General features: G+C 41.3%; 2 pseudogenes; one reads left to right on the forward strand and one right to left on the reverse strand.

Moving 5' to 3' along the window:
- The window catches only part of LOC111820842 (ret finger protein-like 4A-like protein 1), a 63,536-nt pseudogene that overhangs the window by 31,314 nt on the left and 10,816 nt on the right, over nucleotides 1-21,406 (reverse strand).
- Nucleotides 2,867-3,709, forward strand: LOC101354755 (ret finger protein-like 4A-like protein 1; annotated as a pseudogene).

Consider the following 21,406-nt stretch of genomic DNA (forward strand, 5'->3'; position numbering starts at 1 on the left):
AAACAGAAAGGGAAAAAGGAAGAAAAGAAAAGAATGAATAAATAAAAATCAGAAAGACTAAAGAACTGCAAGGTTCCCAGGGATCCCACCGGTGCAGCTATGAGGTCTGGGGAAGTTGCTCTCAGGTGTTGCAGTACAGCCTGGCTATAAGGTGTAGAGGTATACAATGCCAGGTATTCAGGGAACAGAAAGAGAAGGAAGATATAGAGAGACGAGAAACTCAGTAATGAAGAAAGACAAAAAGGGAAAAGGAGGGAAAAGAAAAAACAAATTAAAAAAAAAAGAACAAGAAAGACCTCCCCAAAAAACAGGAAAAAAAAAAAAAAACCAACAGAAAAAGAAATGCCCTCAGGGATCCCTCTGCATGTTTGTGGAAGCCAAGGGGGACTCTCCTTTCCACGCAGCTCTACCTGGCCAGAAAGGGCTCCCAACTCAAGTGAAGGAAAAGAAAACAAAGAAACAGTTCAAAACAAAGAAACGAACAAAAGCCCTGGGATCCCACCAGCATGGCAGCCCAGACCGGGAAGCAGCTCCACACTCAAACAGAGCTTCGCAGCCCTTCAGGAAGAAGCAAAGATGGCGCACGGAGCCAGGTACTCAAGCAAAAGGAGGGAGAGGTGGCGAGAGGCAAGGAAGAAATCAAACAGAGCAGAAAATAAAAATCAACACTAGCAGCCAACAAATGGCACTCAGAGAGCCAGCTAGTGCAGACTGGTGTTTCTGCACAAGAGACTGTGTCCTCAGCAAGCAGAGGAGGCCTAGTGTGGGTGAAGAAGGGTAGAGAGTGGGAAAGCGTATATCACAAATCACCGGAGCTCTGCAGCCCCTCAGGAAGAAGCAAAGATGGCGCACTGGGTGAGGTACTCGAGCAAAAGGGGGGGGGAGTTGGCGTGAGGCAAGGAAGAAGTCAAAAGAAGTGGAAAAAAGCAACACCAGAAGCCAACAAATAGCACTCAGAGAGCCGCCTGTTTGGATGTGTGGAATCCAAGCTGCCAGTGTTTCCTGGTCAAGAGATTGTGGCCGCGGGAAGCAGAGGAGGCCGAGTCGGGGTGAAGAAGGGTGGGGGGTGGGAAAGCGTATACCACAAATTACCGGTTGTTTTGTCTCCCGCTGGACGCTCTGTGAGGCTGCTTTCTCATACCCCCTGTTTGCTGTCTCTGATAGGAGTCCAAGATGGTGGATCGGTGCTGCGTTAGCTGGTAGGGGACCTCTGCATGAATCTCTCCTTGCTCTCCATTCTCCGTCAGTTTTCTCACTCCGTTTGGTTCTTGGTTGAGTTCTTTATCTCTTCATTTGACGTTTTAGGGTTTCTGGATTGTTGTATTCTCTGTTTGGCTTAGTTTTTCGGGTCTTTGCTGTGGAGGGACGGCGTGGTGCTTCTGCCTAGAGCGCCATTTTTTGAGAAATGAAGTTTTGATACATGCTATGACATGAATGATCCATGAAAACATTATGCCAAATAAATCAGAATGGAAAGCACAATTATTGTATGATCTCACTTATATGAAATATCCAGAATAGGCAAATACATAGAGACCAAAGTTTAACAGCTGTTCATTACCAGGGTTGGGTGGAAGGGGGAAATGGGGAGGTATTGCTTAAGGGGTGCTGAGTTTCTGTTAAGGATGATGAACAAATTTGGAAACAGATAGTGGTGATTGTTGCAAAACATAATCAATATCACCAAATAGTACAGGTAATAATGGTTGAAATAGCAAATATTTCATTATATATACTCTATCACAGTAAAAATTTTTAAATATGAGGAAAACACAATAGGGATCAAACAAACATAAGCAAAAATCTGTGAAACTATTAGCAAGAAAACTCACAAATCGAAGAACATTATAAAGAGGTTGTAAAATAAATAAAATTTATTAAGACAATAAGATAATAAAGATTATATTTACATGTATGCATATACTTATATATACATATGTATATTCATCCATCCATCCATACACACATAAACCAAAAAAACGAAATCCATTTTCAAAGAGTTGATTTCAACTCACAGTGACCCTATATAGGACAGAATAGAACTGCCCCATAGGCTTTCCAAGGCTTTTTGGAAGCAGATTGCTGCCTGTTCGAATCTCAGTCCTCCTTGTTAGTAGCCAAGGGCTTAACCCTGCTTAATCAGGGCTTACTTTCTCTTTCTCTCTAAATATTCGCAGCCTAGCTCTTAACCACTGCAGGATAAGGGCTCCAGATGTACTTACTGTTGTTCTGGAGGTGGTGTGCCCTCGAGTCTATTAACAAAAACCAGGACCTTGACTGTCCTTAAACTATAGTATTAATGAACAGTTTTGAGGTTTATTTACCAGACTCTTAAGATAGGATCTTTACAATCTGGAAGAAAAGCCCCTCTAAAGAAATTACTGTCGTCTGAGTAGTGTGATTTCTAAAAAAGATTTCTGAGGTGGTTTTATTTCCTTGATCTAAAGCTGAGCTTTTACTTTTGTGATCAAAAAATAATTCAAAGTAGCTCCATTCATAAGGATTAAAACTGATGCTAAATATTGTATTTTAAAAGTTTTAATTCTAAATCTAAATTAATAGACATAATATTCAAGATCTAGTCTAGATTATGCTATTGCGATTTTTTCATATTTAAAATTAATCACTCTCAAGATGAAATTATCTGCTTTACTTTTGGTAACTTCTGTATTTCTTCAATAAAAATCCTTTTTATGTCAGCAATTAATCAATATCTGATTGAATTAAAGAGAGGCAGGATGTCAAAAGGTGGGAGAAGATACTCTCTTTATAAAAGCCCCTTATCTATGGACCTCACCTCAGAATTGACTGCTAGTGGAAGACTCTGGAGGCCAGAGAAGAACCTGCTGGAAGAATGAAAGTGGCTATGGCTGAACAATTTAAAAAAGCAAGCACTTGTCTGATATGCCGTGGTTATCTTGAAAAACCCACTTACCTGAAATGTGGATATGCCTGCTGCTTTCACTGCTTCAATTCACTGCAGACAGAGCCTCAGGAGGAGGGTTTATCGTGTCCCTTCTGCCCTGTGGTTACTCAGAAAAATGACATCAGATAGAATTTCCAGCTGCATGAGCTGATTTCCATTATCAAGGTACTGCAGCCCCAGCTGGGAGCTATTCTATGTGTGAATTCAAGGATGCTGAAGTTCCTAGTGGATATGACCCTAGATGTTGACAGAGTGAAAAATAATCTCATGTTTTCTGACGACCCGAGGAGCATTCGATGTGGATATTTCAAACAGAATCGGGGAGATCCTGCTGAGAGATTTGACTCCATGTGTGTCCCTGGCTCCCTTCAGTTCACCTCTGGCTGCCATTACTAGGAGGTGGATGTGGGAAGAAGCCCAGAGTGTCATCTGGGAGTTTGCAAAGAATCAGCGAATCCGAAGGGGAAGATTCAACTGTCTTCAGAACTTGACTTCTGGACTGTGGGTTTGAGAGATGGAGAGATGTTCCTAGCTAGCACTGTGCCTTTGACTAAACTCTGTGTGAACCCTGGGTTACTCTTAGGATTTTCCTGGATATGGATATGGCAAATATTTCTTTTTTTGACATTAGCGTTCATCAGAATTCCTAATGCAGAGCCACTAAGCCCATTTTTTGCTCCTGAAAATCCAGTTAGTGATGACACTCAAGGCTTCCTGAGTATCTGCCCTGTGAAGAATCCGTGCACTGCAAGTTCTCCAATTTATCCTGAGCAAGGCAATTAACCTTTGCCCACAAAAACACTTGCAGAACTCTTTTCTGTTATACATATAGTACAAATTTATAGCAGAAAAACATGAAATATTTCATGAATCATGAACATAAATTAAGTAGACTAATTAGGAAAAATCATTTCATATATTGAGTATTTTGACTCTATTCTTTGGGCTGTTTATTTTTTTGTTACATGAATATATGCTGAAATTTCAGATCAATTTACAAATGTTTTCCTTCTCATTTTCTGTAGTAGCAGCTTAGTGTCTTATGAAAGTTATAAAGTAAATAAACGCTTGGATGGCATCAGTTGTTATGGATTGTATTGTGCCCCCACAAAATGTGTGTTAACTTGACCATGATTCCCAGTAATTTGTGTATGTCCAGCATTTTGTGATCTGATGTGATCATTCCAGCACCTGAGGCCATACTCCTGGATCATCTGGCCTGTGGAGTGAGGGTGGTTAGATCTCACTGCTGTGGCTTGGGTGGTGTCCCATCACCATGGTGACCTCTTCTGGAAACCCTGGGTGGAACTTCAGATGGGGCATGGCAAGAGAGCAAGGGAGGCCTGACAGCCGAGCCAGGGATTTCAAACAGCACAGTAGTTTGACTTCTGAACTCAGCAGGCACCTCTCAATTAAAATAATAATAATAAAAAAATAAAAACAACCAAACCCATTGCCATGGAATCGATTCTGACTTACAGCGACCCTACAGGACAGAGTATAACTACCTCATAGAGTTTCCAAGGAGTGACTGGTGGATTTGAACTGCTGGCTTTTTGGTTAGCAGTCGAGCTCTTTAATATTGAGTGACCAGGGCTGCATCTGCTGCATAAACTTCTTGAATTCAGCACAGTTGGTACGAAAGCAATGCAGAAGGAAATCTGGATTACAACAGCAAGGCGGGATAGAGAAGTACACTGCGAGCTTCCTAAACTCCACACATCCTTCTGCCTGTTGTTAGGATGGTGTCTAAGCAATCCTTACTCAGCCCTATGTGGGCCATAATCAAATTCTACCCATTGGATGTAAGAGTCGCGATGTTGGGGCGGAAGCGCAGTCTGGAGGTGGAACTGGGAAGGGCTGTGGCTGAATAAGCCCCAAAGGGGTAAGAACTAGGAGACTGCCTTTCTAGATGGGCTCCAGGCGTGGATTCCGAATGAAGGCGAGGACGTGGGCTGGAGGTCCTTTTCTGACATGTTCAGTGTCTCCACCGTCGTTCGTGGGGTTCGGGGAGGATAGTCCAGGATTCCATGGCCTGATCCTGGCCAGAGAGAACCTGAGCTAAGAGAGGAGGCCCTTCAGCTCCTGTTCTTTAGGTTGAAACCTTACTTCCGGAAACACTTTCACACCAGCTCGATTTAGGAATCCCAATTTACTCACCAGTGCACTCCCCTGTGTCTTTGACTCAGACTCTATCTTCTCATGTCTGCAGCCCCGCAACACACAAGCCACCACCACCTTACTCTACTGGTCCCTCTCAAGGGTTTTCTGCCTTTCCAGCTCAGCCTGAGTCCATTTCCCTTTTGACTCCTCATCATGCACACAACTCCCTTCCATATCCCCCTGTGGCCCACAGCATAGCTGTGAGATCTGAGTAGACTGTGTAGGGTCAGTGCCTTGATAACTTGTGTCCCTGAAGGTCTGAGGAGGGCAGATTGTCCATACTCTTGTGCCCAATGTCACATGTCTTGGAAGAAACCTGGACCCTATGACCTTGGTGGCTAGGACCTGGCACCTTCTCCACCCACGTTCTTTCTTGTCTGAAGACTTGAGAATAAAATCAACCTTCTGCAAGGAATGCTTTTTCCTCCTCATGGAAAGAGTTTAGTCACACAAATCTTTGAAGAAATGCCTTACCTTAGATAGAACATGTGTCTATCATTTTTACAGATCTCTCCTGGTATTCCCTTTTACAACAGCTGGATTATTACTTACATCACACAATTACACAATCAGTAATAATTTATCCACTTCAGCTTTTCAATATCAGAAATTTTATTTTACAGTTTACTTTTACTGTCTATACTAGAATGTAAGTTCTCTGAAGCTGGAGGCATTGTATCATTTCTCACTTAATCACCAGAAAAAAATCATGGTCTGAAACATCAGAGACCCTCACTAAATACTTGTTAACTAATTGAACATTTGATGAGTAAGTTAATAAGATGATACAGATAAAATACAAAATAAAACCCCACAAACTAAAATTTGTGGTATTCAAGCATGACACAGGATTGTGGGGAATTTTCTTCCCCAGTTTCCCACAATATTCTTGACCTCACCCCTTGCTTGGCAGCAGCCTCTATTACACTGGCTGAAGCACTCGTCTTCCAATCTACAGTAGATACATGATACTTCTCCTACGTGAATCATTTATGCCAAAGATTCCTAAAGATTTCTGAGTCACAGTCCTCTTTAAGGTCAGATAATGCTATGGATACACACACTATATATCTTGCAGTCTACATAAAATGATTTATAGACCCTTGAAAGTCATAGCTCAACCAATTATTCTTTAATAGGCCTCAGGGCTATAATTAATGCTATAGACAAAAAAGAAAAAGTAATTATTCTGAGAGGGGCAAGAACTTACTATGCAGCTCCAGCTCTTTTCCTGGCCAGCTTTCATGAAAGCTTACCTTACAAGATGGGAATTAGACCCTTGCAAACATTTCTTTCTTCAAGGTTTTCTTTTTCAGAATCATTTCATCCAGAGCAAAGAGTGGGTATTTGGAGGAAATGATTGTGTAATAGATATCAAAAGAGCAGTGCTTTGTGATTCAATATACATGAGTTAGTGTATTCCCCCCCCGCCAGCAGTTCTGTGGCATTCTGAAAATTAGACTCTCTCCATGCCTGCAAAGATCTCCCACCTATTCATTCTCTCAGATATCTCTATGTTGTTGACAGGGAAAAAGTTCCTTGGCAACCAAATTTAAAAGTAGGAGATGACCCATTTTCTGACCCTAAATTCTAGTGATTTTCATGCCAAGGCACTCAGAATTCTCCAGGGCTGACAAATGTGTTTCCTCTTAAAAATGAAACTTTTATGAAGGCAATATCATATGAGAGTTTATGCATAAGAGGTACATACAACATAAGTATTTAGTTACAAAGTATTTATTTTTCCATGTTTCCATGTATACAGATTTTTATTTATTTTTTTAAATTGTTCTTTAGAAGAAGGTTTACAGAACAAATAGTGTCTCATTAAATAGTACACATATTGTTTTATGACATTCATTAACAACCCCACGACAGGTCAGCACTCCCCTTCTTGATCTTGGGTTCCCTATTACCAGTTTTCCTGTCCCCTCTTGCCTTCTAGTCCTTGTCCTGGGTTGTTTTGCCCCATTAGTCTCATTTTGTTTTATGGGCCTGTCTAATCTTTGGCTGAAGGGTGAACCTTGGGAGTGACTTCTTTATTGAGCTGAATGGGTCTCTGGGGGCCATACTATTGAGGTTTCTCAAGTCTCTGTTAGGCCAGTAAGTCTGTTCTTTTCTTGTGAGTCAGAATTTTGTTCTACATTTTTCTCCAGCTCTGTCCAGGACCCTCTGTTGTGAGCCCTGTCAGAGCAGTCAGTGGTGGTAGCCGGGCACCATCTGTTTGTGCTAGACTCAGTCTGGTGGAGGCCATGGTAGTTGTGGTCCATTAGTCCTTTGGACTACTCTTTCCCTTATATCTTGTTTTCTTCATTCTCCCTTGCTCCGGAAGGGTTGAGATCAGTGGAGTATGTTAGATGGCTGCTCACAGGCTTTTAAGATCTCAGATGCTACTCACCAAGGTAGAACCATGTATGCAAATATTTAAAACTAATAAAACAGAGGACAAGCATCACATTGTGTTCTAAGTTTTTAGCCTAGCATCTACATTTATATTTTGATTGACCTCAATCTTTTTAATTATGTTTAGATAGGGATAAAAATAGAAAGTGTCTAACTGATCAACAATAATGGCAGGAATATTAAAGGAAAAATAGCCCATTATTACTCAGCATAATATTTCATATTTTGTAAGACATATTACAAAGTAATAAATTTTTCAATAATTATTAATGTCTACATATCTGCAAGTACTGTTCTGTTGAAGTGGTTTTTTCCCCCCTCCATTTTTTTTTCTTTTTTTTTTATTGTACTTCAGGTGAAGGTTTACAGAACAAATAGTTTCTCATTAAACAGTAGTCCACATATTGTTTTATGACATTGGTTAACAACCCCATGACATGTCAACCCTCTCCCTTCTCGACCTTCTTTTTTTTTTTTTTTTGGTGAAAATATACATAGCCAAAGATACATCATTTCAAAAATTTCTACATGCACTGTTCAGTTACATCGACTACACTCTTCTGATTGTGCTGTTATTCTCACTTTAGATGAAGGTGTACAGATAAAAATAGTTTCTCATTAAACATTTAGTACACATGTTGCCCCATGACAATGGTTAACAACCTCACAACACATCAACACTGTCCTTACTCAACGTTGGGTTCCCTATCACCAGCTTTCCTGTCCCCTTCTGCCTTCTAGCCCTTGCCCTGGACTACTGTGCCTCATTAGTCCCATTTGGTTTTATGTGGCTGTCCACTCTCCGGCTGAACAGTGAACCTCGTAAGTGACTTCACCACTGAGCTAAAAGGGTGTCTGGGGGCCATACTCTCGGTGTTTCTCCAGTCTCCTTTAGGTCAGTAAATCTGGTCTTTTTTTTGTGTGTGTTAGAATTTTGTTCTACATCTTTCTCCAGCTCTGTCCAGAACCCTCTGTTGTGATCCCAGCCACAGCAGTCAGCGGTGGTAACCAGGCATCATCTAGCTGTACTGGACTCAGTCTGGTGGAGGCCTTGGAAGCTGTGGTCCATTAGTCCCTCGGACTAATTTTTTCCTTGTATCCTGTTCTCTTCATTCTCCCTTGCTCCCGAAGGGATGAGACCAGTGGAGTATCTTAGATGGCTGCTCACAGGTTTTTAAGACCCCAGATGCTACTCACCAAGGTAGAATGTAGAACATTGTCTTTATAAACTGTTATGCCAATTGAGCTAGATGTTCCCTGAGACCATGGTCCCCACAGCCCTCCACCCAGCAATTCAGTCCCTCAGGGAGTTTGGATATGTCTATGGAGCTTCCATGACCTTTCCTTGTACAAGTTGTGCTGGTTTCCCCAGTATTGTGTACTATCTCACCCTTCATCCAAGACACCACTGATCTATTGCCTATTTAGTATTCCCCCCCCCCTTCCTATCTCTTGTAACCATTAAAGATTGTTACTTTTTGTGTGTGAACTTTTTCATGGGTTTTTACAATAGAGGTCTCATACAATATTAGTCCTTTTGTGATTTATTATTTCACTCAGCATAATGTCCTCCAGTTTCATCCGTTTTGTGAGATGCTTCACAGATTCATCATTGTTCTTTCTTGTTGCATAGTACTCCATTGTTGGTTAGCTTATGTTTGTCATTTGTTACCAAATACTATATTCGTACTTTCCAAAACCATTTAACATTCTATATCTTTTTGGCATGTATTTATAATAATTAGATATTTCACAGAGGTCTGATTTCTTGTCCCTATTGTATGCTGAAAACTTCTTTGTTGAGTTTATCCCAGTATGAGTTTTCTGATGTGAACTCCTGGTGAAGGCTTTTCCACTTTGATTGTAGAATTAGTATCTCATCAATGTGATATCTTTAATGCTGACTTATGAATGAGTGATCACTGAAGACTTCATTCATTGCACTCAGAGTGTTTTATACATGTGGGAATCCTCTCATGTGTTAAAAGTATATACCTCCATGAGTAATGGGATTTCCACATTTATTTCATGGAATTTTTTTTGCAACATGAATTATCTGGTGCACCCCAAGCAGCTTGCTTCTCTAGCAAAGCCTTTCCTGCCTTCCTTACTTTTTCAGGGTTTATTCTTACTCTGAGTTTTCTTGTGTATTGCAGTGCTGGAACTCCATCTGAAGGTTCTTCCACAGTTATTACAGAAGTATGGTTTATCTTCATGTGAATTCTCTGGTAGTTTAAAATGGGAAATTTCTGGTGAAGACTCTGCTTCTTGTATTACAGAAATAGGGTTTCTACTTCTTGTGAGTTCTCTGGTGTGTATAAAGTTGAGAGCTCTGTCTGATGACTGTACCACATTGACGGCAGACATATTGTATCTCCCCTGGGTGAGTTCCCTTGTGTATATAAATTTAGGAGCTGTGTTTGAAGGCTTCTCCACATTCATTGTATTCATTGTATTGACAGTTTGCTCTCCAGTAGGACTTCTCACATGTTCTTGAAGGCTAGCACTTTAATTAAATGGGTTCGCACATGGCTGACATTTATATGGTTTCTCTCCATTATAAATGAATTCATGTTGTTGAAGGTTTGAACACTCACTATAGGCCCTTCCTCAGTGATTACAGACATAAGGTTTCTCTCCTATGTGAGTTCTTTCATGTTGTCTAAGAAGAGCACTTTGAATAAATGTCTTCCCACATGGCTGACATTTATGGTTTCTCTCCAGGGTGAACACGCTCATGTTGCTGAAGGCTTGAAAAGTCACTGAAGCCTTTTCTGCAGTGATTAGAGACATAGGGTTTCTCTCCCATGTGAGGTATTTCATGTCACCTAAGGTCAGAATATCATCTGAATGCTTTCCTACACAGCTAACATTTACATGGTTTTTCTTTATTGTAAGTAATTTCATGTTGTCTAAGGTTACAGCATTGTTTAAAGACTTTCCCACGTTGATGACATTTATATTGCTTCTGGTCAGTATGAATTAGTATACGTAGATTAAATGATGAAGAAAACTGAAAGCTTTTCCACATTCATTGCATGTGAGTTAAACCTGTTTAGTAGGAGGGGAAGAAGCCTTAGACTGAGTTGGGTGGGCCAAACCCCTGTGTAAGACAGCCTGGGATAGTGTGGATGGGTGTGTGGGAGTGCTATTGGGCTGAGGAGATGAAAGATGCTGATCTGAGTAAGAGGTTGAGGTCAAGAGAGAGCGCTGGTGGGTAAGTGGGTATTCCTAACATAAGTTAGCTTTGAATGGGCTTCTGGAATGAAAGGTCCAGCTGAAAGAACAAGAGCTGAAGGGGTTCCTTTCTACACTCAGTCTCTCTCTGGCCAGGATCAGGCCCTGGAAACCTAGGCTTACTTGCCTGCCTCTCAGGTTTGAGGTGGAGACCCTGGACACATTACAAAGTGACCTTAAATGCACGTCCCTCACCTCCATCTCTAGTCCACCCTGAAGACCACTTAGGTAGACACTCTCATAATCCTTACCATATTTGACCTATCAACCACAGCCTTTGGACCTTCCACCTCCCTACTGAGTCATCACCCCTTATCCCACATCTGATGGGTAGTGTCAGAACATGTCCCACAAAGAACGCAGACACAGGAGCAGCTGAGCAACAAAGGCTTGCTCATTATCCTAATGTCAGGTTGAAGTTAAGTACAGAGCCTAGCAAGCTGGCTCTCTGCCCCTGTGCTAGTGTCGTAATCTGGGTTTCTAATTTGTGCTGCTTTTTCCCTGAGTGTGTGAATTCAAGAGGCTTCCGTGAGAGGGGTTCCTGAGCTCAGAATCCAAGTGGTGATTAGAATTGCTGGGCAGTCTCTCAAGCCCAGACTGCCGTGTCACTTGCCAGTTCTCCTTTTCAAGCTCTGCCCAGAGTTCCCCTGGTAGTTTCCATGGTGATGGTAAACAAACCTACACTAAGTACCTTCCTGGACACAGCAGACGGTGCTTAGTCACTTTTACCCTGTGTTAGGTGATCCAGGAGGTTGTCTGCTGGCTCCCAGGAGTAATGAACTCATACCTTGAGGAAAGAAGCCCACTTGGGTGCCTATCCCAGTCAAGAAGTGCCCGTCCTTTGGCACATTGGGACCTGAGGCTCTTCTGGAAACTTCTAGGAAAATCAGGAACCTGAATCAGCTACTAGGAAAAGAAGGAATCCAATGGAAGAAGGGAGGTAATGTATGAATGGAGGAACCCAGACATTCATGTAAGACCAAGGTAGTAGAGCAGGATGTAGGTGGAGAATGTGCCAGGTCCTGGCCACCAAGGTCATAGGGTACAGGCTTCTTCCCAGACATGTGACACCAGACATAAGAGTACTGACAATGTACCCTCCTCAGACCTTTGAGGACAAACTTTCAGGGACACAGGTTCTCAAGGCATCTGACCCTGCACAGTCTACTCAGATCTCACAGGTATGCCATAGAGGGATATGGACGGAAGTTGTGTGCATGATGAGGAGTCAAAGGGGAGATGGACTTAGGTTGAGTTGGATAGGTAGACACTCTTGAGACGGGCCGGCAGGTTGGGTGGTGGAAGCTTGTGTGTTGTAGGGCTGAAGAGATGAGAAGACTGAGTCAAAGATGAAGGGGAGGGCATTGGTGAGTAAATTAGTATTGCTAAGTCAAGTTAGCTTCAATGTGTTTCCTGATGTAAGAGTTCAACCTAAAGAATAGGAATTAAAGAGCCTCCTCTCTTAGCTTAGGCACTCTCTGGCCAGTATCAGGCTATGGAGTCCTGATCTTTCTTCCCGGCCCCCCACAATCCACGGAGGAGACTCTGGACATATCACAAAAAACCTCCAACTCAAATCCTCTGCCCTCATTCTCAATCCACCCCTGGAGACCATCTAGAAAGGCATCCTCCTAGTTCCTGCCCCTTTGGGACTTATTCAGCTACAGCCCTTCCGAGTTCCACCTCCAAACTGTGCTCCTGCCCCCAAATCATGACTCTTGCTTCTGATGAGTAGAATCGGACAATGCCCCACACAAGAAAGACTGGAGGTTTGAGTGATAATTGCTTACCCACCATCCCAATGCCAGGTGGAAAAATGTGCGGAGTTCAGCAAGTTCTCAGCCAGCCCCTGCTGTGCTGTTCTAATCCAGATTTCCTTCTACATTGCTTTCGTCCAAGCGTGCTGAATTCGGGAGGCTTATTCAAGAGGTGGACCCCTAATGGCTCAGTGGTTAAAAGCTCTACTGCTAACCAAATCAACCAGTTGCTGCTTGGAAACCCTATGGGGGTAGTTCTACTCTATCATATAGGGTCTCTATTGTATTCGACTCCATGGCAAAGGGATTTGGTTGATTTTTTCTTATTTAATGTGAAAGGAGGCTGCTGAGTTCAGAAACCATGCAACAGTGCTGTTTGGAATCCTTGGTCTGGGTCTCAGTCCCCACCTGCCATGTCACATGCCATGGCTCCACTGAAGATCTGCCCAAGGTTTCCAGTATAGGTCTCCATGGTGATAGTAAACAAGCCACAGGGGCACTGCCCAAGCCATAGTAGTAAGGTTTTAAGTACCCTCACTCCCCAGGTCAGGTGATCCAGGAGGACGGTCTCAGGTGCCCAGATGTGAGACCTGAAGTAATGAGCCTGCCTGGGAGTTGGACCAGGCCAGGGGGCACCACGACTTTCAGCACACGGAGACGTGGGGCTCTGCTGGCAGCTTGTGGGAACATCAGGAAACAGCAACAGAGACCAGAGGAAGTGGACAGCTGATGGAAGGAGAAGTAAAAGAGCAGATACAGGCCAGGACACTCACTTTCCAACAAGGCAGTAGAGAGGGCACGCATGTGGGAAAGCTGCCAAGAGGCAGGCAGCCTCTTAGCCAGCGAAACCACGGGGTCTAAGCTTCTTCCAGACTTTGGACCCAAGTACTGACAAGCTGCCCCTTCATTTTAGACAGAATATCTTTAAAGATGGTGAATAGGCTGGGTCCTTTTCTAATATTCGAAGACTTTTACATCTGAGAATTTTTTTTTTGAGGGATGTCTTAGTTACCTAGCACTCCTATAATAGAAATACTACAGTGGATGGCTTTAACAAACAAATTTATTCTCTCACAGTCTAGGAGGCAAGAATCCTGAATTCAGGACACCAGCTCCTGGAGAAGACTTCCTTTCTCTGTTAGCTCTAGGGGAAGATCTTTGTCATCAATTTTCCCCTGGTCTAGGACCTTCTCAGCAGAGGAAATCCAGCACTTCTTTCTTGGTGGCATAAGGTTGCACTCCTCTGCTCAATTCTCTCTTTTATATCTCAAAAGAGATTGACTCATATACAACTTAATCCTGTTGATTAAGTTGTGCTTCATTAAGATAACTGCCTCTAATCCTGCTTCGTTAACATCACAGAGGTTAGGATTTACAACACATAGAAAAATCACCCCCTACGTGTCCGTCAGTTTGTCCTACTGTTGGGGGCATGCATGTTACTGTGACGCTGGAAGCTATGCCACCGGTATTCAGATACCAGCAAGGTCACCCATGGTAGACAGGTTTCAGCTGAGCTTCCAGACTAAGATAGACTAGGAAAAAGGACTTGGAAGTCTGCTTCTGAAAAGAATTAACCAGTGAAAACCTTATGAAAAGCAGCAGAACATTGTCTGATATGGTGCCAGAAGGTGAGCCTCCAAGATTGGAAGGCACTTTAAAGATGACTGGGGAAGAGCTGCCTCCTCAAAGTAGAGTTGACCTTAATGACGTGGATGGAGTCAAGCTTTCAGGGCCTTCATTTGCTAATGTGGCATGACTCAAAATGAGAAGAAATAGCTGCAAATATCCATTAATAATTGGAATGTGGAATGTACAAAATATGAATCTAGGAAAATTAGAAATTGTCAAAAATGAAATGGAATGCATAAACATCGATATCCTCGGCATTAGTGAGTTGAAATGGACTGGTTTTGGCCATTTTGAATTGGACAATCATATGGTCTGCTATGCTGGGAATGACAACTTAAAGAGAAATGGTGTTGCATTCATCCACAAAAAGAACTTTTCAAGATCTATCCTGAAGTACAACGCTATCAGTGATAGGATAATTTCCATACACGTACAAGGGATACCAGTAAATATGACTGTTATTCAAGTTTATGTACCAACCACTAAGGCCAAAGATGAAGAAATTGAAGATTTCACCAGCTTCTGCAGTCTGAAGTTGATCGAACATACAATTAGGATGCACTGATAATTACTGATGATTGGAATGTGAAAGTTGGAAACAAAGAAGAAGGATCGGTAGTTGGAAAATATGGCCTTCGTGATAGAAACAATGCTGGAGATCTCATGACAGAATTTAGAACACCAGCAACTTCATAGCAAATACCTTTTTTCACCAACATAAACGGTGACTATACACATGTATCTTGCCAGTTGGAATACACAAGAATCAAATCGACTACACCTGTGGAAAGAGACAATGGAAAAGCTCAATGTCATCAGTCAGAACAAGGCCAGGGGCCGACTGCGGAACAGACCATCAATTTCTCATATGCAAGTTCAAGTTGAAACTGAAGAAAATTAGAACAAGTCCACGAGAGCCAAAGTATTACCTTGTGTATATCCCACCTGAATTTAAAGACCATCTCAAGAATAGATTTGAAAGATTGAACACTAATGACCAAGGACCAGTCGAGTTGTGGAATGACATCAAGGACATCATACTTGAAGAAAGCAAGAAGTCATTAAAAAGACAGGAAAGAAAGAAAAGATCAAAATGGATGTCAGAAGATACTCTGAAACTGGCTCTTGAATGTCGAGTAGCTAAAGCGAAATGAAAAAATGATGAAGTAAAAGAACTGAACAGAAGATTTCAAAGGGTGGCACGAGAATACCAAGAGAAGTATTATAATGACATGTGCAAAGAGCTGGAGACAGAAAACCAAAAGGGAAGAACAGGCTCAGCATTTCTCAAGCTGAAAGAACTGTAGAAAAAATCCAAGCCTCGAGTTGCAATAGTGAAGGATTTTATGGGGAAAATATTAAAAGATACAGGAAGCATCAAAAGAAGATGGAAGGAATACACGGAGTCATTGTACCAAAAAAATCGACGTTCAACCATTTCAAGAGGTAGTATATGATCAGGAACCGATGGTACTGAAGGAAGAAGTCCAAGCTGCACTGAAGACATTGGTGAAAAACAAGGCTTCAGGAATTGACGGAATATCAACTGAGATGTTTCAACAAACGGATGCAGTGCTGGAAGTGCCCACTCGTCTTAGCCAAGAAATTTGGGAGCCAAATACCTGGCCAACCAACTGGAAGAGATCCATATTTATCCCTATTCCCAAGAAAGGTGACCCAATCAAATGCAGATATTATTGAACAATATTACTAATATCTCACAAAAGTAAAATTTTTTTATTGTACTTTAGATGAAGGTATACAGAACAAATATTTTCTCATTAAACAGCACACATATTGTTTCATGACAATGGTTAACAACCCCACGACATGTCAACACTGTCTGTTCTCAATCTTGGGTTCCCTATTACCAGCTTTCCTGTCCCCTCCTGCCTTCTAATCCTTGTCCTGGGACTGTTGTGCCCCATTAGTTCATTTTGTTTTATGGGGCTCTCTAATCTTTGGCTGAATGGTGAAGCTCGGGAGTGACTTCATTACTGAGCTAAAAGGGTGTCCTGGGGCAATACTCTCAGGGTTTCTCCAGTCTCCGTCAGGCCAGTAAGTCTGGTCTTTTTTTGTGAGTTAGAATTTTGTTCTACATTTTTCTCCAGCTCTGTCCGGGACCAGTCAGAGTACTCAGTGGTGGTAGCTGGGCACCATCTAGTTGTACTGGACTCAGTCTGGTGGAGGCAGTGGTAGTTGTGGCCCATTACTCCTTTGGACTAATCTTTCCCTTGTATTTTGTTTTCTTCATTCCCCTTGCTGCCGAAGGGGTGAGACCAGAGGAGTATCTTAGATGGCTGCTCAGAGGCATTTAAGACCCCAGACGCTGCCCACCAAGGCAGAATGTAGAACATTTTCTTTATAAACTGTGTTATGCCAATTGAGCTAGATGTTCCCTGAGACTATGGTCCCCACAGCCCTCTTCCTAGCAATGCAGTCCCTCAGGGAGTTAGGATGTGTTTGTGGAGCTTCCATAACCTTTCCTTGTACAAGCTGTGCTGGTTTCCCCAGTATTATGTACTGTCTTACCCTTCACCAAAGTTACCACTTATCTATTGTCTATTTAGTACTTCTCCCACCCCTCCCTTCCCTTGTAAACAACAAAGATTGTTTCTTTTTGTGTGTAAACTATTTCTTGAGTTTTTACAGTAGAGGTCTCATACAATATTTGTTCTTTTGTGATTGACTTATTTCACTCAGCATAATGTTTTCCAGTTTCGTGCATGTTACGAGATGCTTCACAGATTCATCATTGTTCTTTATTGTTGCATAATACTCCATAGTTTGTTTATCCATTTATCTGCTGATGGGCATCTAAGTTATTTCCATCGTTTTGCTACTGTGAACAATGCTAAAATGAACATGGGTGTGCATATGTCTATTCATGTGGTGGCTCTTATTTCACTGGGATATATTCCTCGGAGTGGGATTGCTGGACTATATGGTATTTCTATTTCAAGCTTTCTAAGGAAGTGCCATATCATTTTCCAAAATGATTGTTATTATTTTGCATTCCCACCGCAGTGTATAAGAGTTCCGATCTCCCTGCAGCCTCTCCAACATTTGTTATTTCCAGTTGTTTTGATTCGTCCCAGTAATGCCAGGTGAGATGGTATCTCATTGTGGTTTTAATTTGCATTTCTCTAATGGCTAGTGATCATGAGCATTTCCTCATGTGTCTGTTGGCCGCTTGAATGTCTTGTCTGGTGAAGTGTCTGTTCATTTCCTTTGCCCATTTTTTAATTGGATTATTTGTCTTTTTGTTGTAGAGTGTTGGTTTTTCTTATAGATTAAAGAGATTAGACCTTTGTCTGACTTGTACTGTCCAAAATTTTTTTCCCATTCTGTAGGTTCTCTTTTTACTCTTTTGGTGTAGTCTTTTGATGAGCATAAGTGATTGATTTTCAGAAGATCCCAGTTACCTAGTTTATTTTCTGGAGTTTTTGTGTTGTTGGTTATGGTTTGTATCCTGTTAATGCCATGTATTAGGGCCTTTAGCATTGATCCTATTTTTCCTTCTATGAACTTTACAGTTTTGGCTTTATATTTAGGTCTTTGATCCATTTTGAAGTAGTTTTTGTATACGGTGTGAGGTATGGGTCCTGTTTCATTTTTTTGCAGATGGATATTCAGTTTTGCCAACACCATTTGTTAAAAAGACTGTCTTTTCCCCATTTGATGGACTTTGGGTCCTTGTTGAAGATAAGGTGACTGTAGGTGGATGGATTTACATCTGGGTTCTCAATTCTGTTCCATTGGTCAATATATCTGTTGTTGTACCAGTACCAGCCTGTTCTGACTACCGTAGCTTTGTAGTCATTTCTGAGGTCAGCTAGTGTGAGTTCTCCTACTTTATTCTCCTTCTTCAATAGTGCTTTACTTATTTGGGGCTTCTTCCCTTTCTATATAAAGTTAATGATTAGTTTTTCCATCTCTACGAAAGTAAAATTTTGTTGAAGATCATTCAAAAGCAGCTCCAGCAGTATATCGATAGGGAGCTGCCAGAAATTCAAGCCAGATTCAGAAGAGGACATGGAACCAGGGATATCGTTGCTGATGTCAGATGGATCCTGGCTGAAAGGAGAGAATACCAGAAAGATGTTTATCTGTGTTTTATTAAGTATGCAAAGGCATTCGACTATGTGGATCAAATGAATTATGACACATTGCGAAGAATGAGAATTCCAGAACACTTAATTGTGCTCACAAGGAACCTGTACATAGATCAAAAGGCAATTGTTTGAACAGAACAAGGGGATACCTAGTTGTTTGAAGTCAGGAAAGGTGTGCGTCAGGGTTGTATACTTTCACCATACCTATTCAATCTGTATGCTGAGCAAATAATCCGAGAAGCTAATTATGTGAAGAAGTATGGGGCGTCAGGATTGTAGGAAGACTCATTAACAACCTGCATTATGCAGATGACACAACCTTGCTTGCTGAAAGTGAAGAGGACTTGAAGCACTTACTGATGAAGATCACAGACCACAGTTTTCAGTATGGATTACACATCAACATAAAGAAAATAAAAATCCTCACAACTGGGCCAATAAACAACATCATGATAAACAGAGAAAAGATTGAAGTCGTCAAGAATCTCATTTTCCTTGGATCCACAATCAACACCCACGGAAGCAGCAGTCAAGAAATCAAAAGACACATTGCATTGGACAAATCTGCTGCCAAAGACCTCTTTAAAGTGTTGAAAAGCAAAGACGTCACCTTGAAGACTAAGGTGAGCCTGGCGCAAGCCATGGTATTTTCAATCGCATCATATGCATGCGAAAGCTGGACAATGAATAAAGGAAGACAGAAGAAGAGTTGACATCTTTGAATTGTGTCATTGGCAAAGAATATTGAATATACCATGGACTGCCAAAAGAACAAACAAATCTATCTTGGAAGAACTACAACCAGAATGCTCTTTAGAAGCAAGGATGGTGAGACTACGTCTTACATACTTCAGACATGTTGTCAGGAGGGATCAGTCCCTGGAGAAGGACATCATGCTTGGTAAAGTAGAGGGTCAGCAAAAAAGAGGAAGACCCTCAACGATATGGATTGACACAGTGGCTGCAACAATGGGTTCAAAGATAACAATGATTGTGAGGATGGCACAGGATCCTGCAGTGTTCCATTTTGTTCTATGTAGGGTCGCTATGAATTGGAACTGACTCTACGGCACTTAACAACAACAACAGCATAATCACATCAGATTACAAAATGGTGCAGAACCATTTCATATTCTTATGATATAAATTTATACTACGTGTATATCAAAGAGAAAAGTGTCCCATCAGTGTTTTTGTGGGCAAAGGTTAATTGTCTTGCTCAGGGATTCATTACAGGGCAGATACTCAGGAAGCCTTGAGTGTCATCACTATCTGAATTTTTAGGAGCAAAAAATGGGCTTCTTGGCTCTGCAATAGGTATTTCGGTAATTGTAAAGATTGTATCTTAAAAGTCTAGTAAATAAACATCAAAAGTGTTCCCCAATACTCCAGATCAAAGTCTGTCAAGGTCCTAGTTTTTTGTTAATTGACTCGAAGGCACACCATCACCAGAACAACAACAATATGTATATTTGGAGCCCTGGTGGCCCAGTGGTTGAGAGCTTGGCTGCTAATATTTAGACAGAGACACAGAGAGAGAGAGCAAGCCCTGCTTAAGCATGGTTAAGCACTTTCCTGCTAACAAGGTGGTTGGAGGTTCCAGTCATGTGGCAATCTGCTTCCAGAAAGATTATAGCCTTGGGGCAGATCTATTCTTTCCTATAGGGTCGTTGTGAATAGAAAGCAACACTTTGGCAATGGGTTTGGTTTTTTTGTTTTACATATGTATGTATGTATTTATGAATGTATATATGTACGTAAATATGTTTCTGCATACATGTATACATAATCTTCATCCTATTATCCTAATAAATTTTATTTATTTTTCCACAGTTTATAGTGGTCTTCCATTTTGTCAGTTTTATTGCTCGTTGTTTCACTGGTTCTTGTCCATGTATGTGTGTGAATTCTTTGGAGTTTTTTTTTTTTTTAATAGAATCATGTCATCTGAGAAATGGGATAGTTTTACTTCCTCCTTCACAATTTGCAAACCTTGTTTCCCTCATTTAACATAAATATCACATTTTGTTTCTCCATTCAGGATGATGGACATTTAGGTTGTTTCCACCTTTTTGCTATTGTGAATAATACTGCAATGATCATCGGTGCACAGGTCTCTTGTTTTTGTTACTGCTTTCAATTATTTTGGGTACATACATAGGATTAGGATTTCTGGGTCATATGGTGGTAATATGTTCAGCATTTTGAGGAACTGCCAAACTGTTTTCCACAGCAGCGGTACCATTTTACATCCCCACCAGCAATGGATGAGGATTCCATTTTCTCGACATCCTGCCAACACCTGTTGTTTTCTGTTTGTTTTTTATTTTGTTTTGTTTACCATTGCTATTCTAATGGGGATGGGGATGCGGTGGTATTGTAGTCTCATTTGCATTGAGGTAGAGAATTTTTCACCTCCTTGATGGTCATTTTAATATGCTCTTTAGTGAAATATCTGTTCAAAACTGTCTTAGTCATCTAGTGCAGCTATTATAGAAATACCACAAGCGGCTAGATTTAACAAGGAGAAATTTATTCTCTCACAGTTTAGGAGGCCAGAAGTCCAAATTCAGGGTGCCAGCTCTAGGGTAAGTCTTTCTCTCTCTGTCAGTTCTGGGTGAAGGTCCTTATAATCAATCTTTCCCTTGTCTCAAAGCTTCTCAGCGCAGGGATCCCAGGTCCTAAGGACACGATCTGCTCCTGGCCCTGTTTGCTTGGTGATATGAGATACTCCTGTCTCTCTGCTAGGTTCTTTCTTTCCTATCTGAAAAGAGATTGACTCAAGATGCAATCTAATCTTGTAGATTGAGTCCTGCCTCATTAACATAACTGCCTCTAATCTTGCCTCCTGAACGTCATAGTGGTAGGATTTCCAACACATAGGAAAATCACATAAAATGACAAAATGGTAGGTAATCAATCACGTAATACTGGACATCATGGCCTAGAAAGTTGACACACATTTTAGGGGGCCAGAATTCAATTCAAAACAAAGTCCTTTATTTTTTTTTGAGTTGTTTTTATAATCGTGGTTAAGTTTTATAAGTTGTTTTGTTTGTTTTTTTAATTTTGGGTATTAGACCTTTATGTTTCCTGATTATTTTCTCCCAATTTGTACATTGTCTCTTCACTTTCTTGAGATCTTCATATCTTTTTAATGGACCTAATGGCTC

Source organism: Trichechus manatus, unplaced genomic scaffold, assembly GCF_000243295.1.
Source record: "Trichechus manatus latirostris isolate Lorelei unplaced genomic scaffold, TriManLat1.0 scaffold00053, whole genome shotgun sequence".
NCBI classification, from domain to species: domain Eukaryota; kingdom Metazoa; phylum Chordata; class Mammalia; order Sirenia; family Trichechidae; genus Trichechus; species Trichechus manatus.